Genomic DNA, 1,793 nt, shown 5'->3' with positions numbered 1-1,793 from the left:
AGGCAGCTATAGCATCCTTGTCTTCTGGATTTTACCTGATGATCGTATACAGATACATGTGTGTACATATTTTTTGTGTGTACTGATTTTTTTCCCATGTCTGTGCTCTCAAGAGGCAGGATGAGTTTGTTGAGAGCAGAACTAGGATGCAGGATCAAGTACTGGCTTTATAACATGACCTTGAATATTACCCTGACACCAACGCCAGGCATCAATAGAAAACCACGAACTAACAGCCCTGATGAATACTGATGCAGAGATGTTCAACAAAATACCAGGAAACCAAATCCAACAGCATATTAAAAGGACTACATACCATGATACATTGGGATAGATTCCTGGGATGTACAAGGATGAGTCAACAAATGAACAGGATAAAGAGGAAAAACCACAAAATCATTTTAACTGATTCAGAAAAGCATTTGACAAGATCTATCACTTTTTCAGATAAAAACTTCCAGCAAACTAGGAATAGAAGGAAAACACCTCAATATAATAAAGGCCATTATGCAAAACCCACAGCTGAGATCACATTCAATGGTGAAAGACTGATAGGGCTTCCTCTAAGATAAGGAATGAGACAAAGGTGACTTTTTTTTTTTTTTTTTGCCACTTATACTCAACACAGAACAATTAGGCAAAAGGGGGGAAAAAATCCAAACTGGAAAGGAAGAGGTAAAATTATCTGTTTACACATGACATGATTATAGAAAAGTCTAAAGAAAACAAACTATTAGAATAAACATATTCAGCAAAATTGTAGGATACAAAAATCAACATACAAAAATCAGCTGTGTTTCTATACACTAAGAATAAATAATCCAAAGAGGAACTTAAGAAAACAATTCCATTTACAGCAGCATTACAAAGAATAAACAGGTACACATTTAACCAATGAAGTCAAATACTTGTATACTAGAAACCATAAATGACTGATTAAAGAAATTATAGAAGACAAGCTGCGCGTGGTAGCTCACACCTGTAATCCCAGCACTTGGGGAGGCAAAGGTGGGTAGATCACGAGGTCAGGAGATCGAGACCATCCTGGCTAACACAGTGAAACCCTGTCTCTACTAAAAATATAAAATATTAGCTGGGCGTGGTGGCGGACACCTGTAGTCCCAGTTACTCGGGAGGCTGAGGCAGGAGAATGGCGTGAACCTGGGAGGCGGAGCTTGTAGTGAGCAGAGATCACGCCACTGCACTCCAGCCCGGGGGACAGAGTGAGACTCCGCCTCAAAAAAAAAAAAATTATAGAAGACAAATAAATAGACATTCCAAGCTTATGGAATAAAAGATATAATATTGTATTTTATATTTTTTATTTTTTTTAAGATGTTCTCCTGTCCAGGCTGGAGTGCAGTGCTACAATCATAGCTCACTGCAGCCTCCAACTTCTGGGCTCAAGTGATCCTCCTGGCTCAGCCTACCATGTAGCCGTGACTACAAGCACACACCAACACACCCAGCTAATTTTTTATATTTTTGGCAGAGATGAGGTCTCGCTGTGTTGCCCAGGCTGGTCTCAAGCTCCTGGCCTTGAGCAATCCTCCTGCCTCGGCCACCCAAAAGTGCTGAGATTATAGGTGTGAGCCAACACACCTGGCCAAAATATTAAGATGTCATTACTACTCAAAGTGATCTCCAGATGTAATACAATCACTATCAAAATCCCAACATTGGGCCAGGTGCACTGGCTCAGGCCTATAATCCCAGCACTTTGGGAGGCTGAGGCGGATGGATCACCTGAGGTCAGGAGTTCGAGACCAGCTTGGCCAACGTGGTGAAACCCC

Source organism: Colobus angolensis, unplaced genomic scaffold, assembly GCF_000951035.1.
Source record: "Colobus angolensis palliatus isolate OR3802 unplaced genomic scaffold, Cang.pa_1.0 Scaffold222, whole genome shotgun sequence".
Classification (NCBI taxonomy): Eukaryota; Metazoa; Chordata; class Mammalia; order Primates; family Cercopithecidae; genus Colobus; species Colobus angolensis.
The sequence above is the reverse complement of the archived record's forward strand: the minus strand, read 5'-3'. Positions refer to the sequence as shown.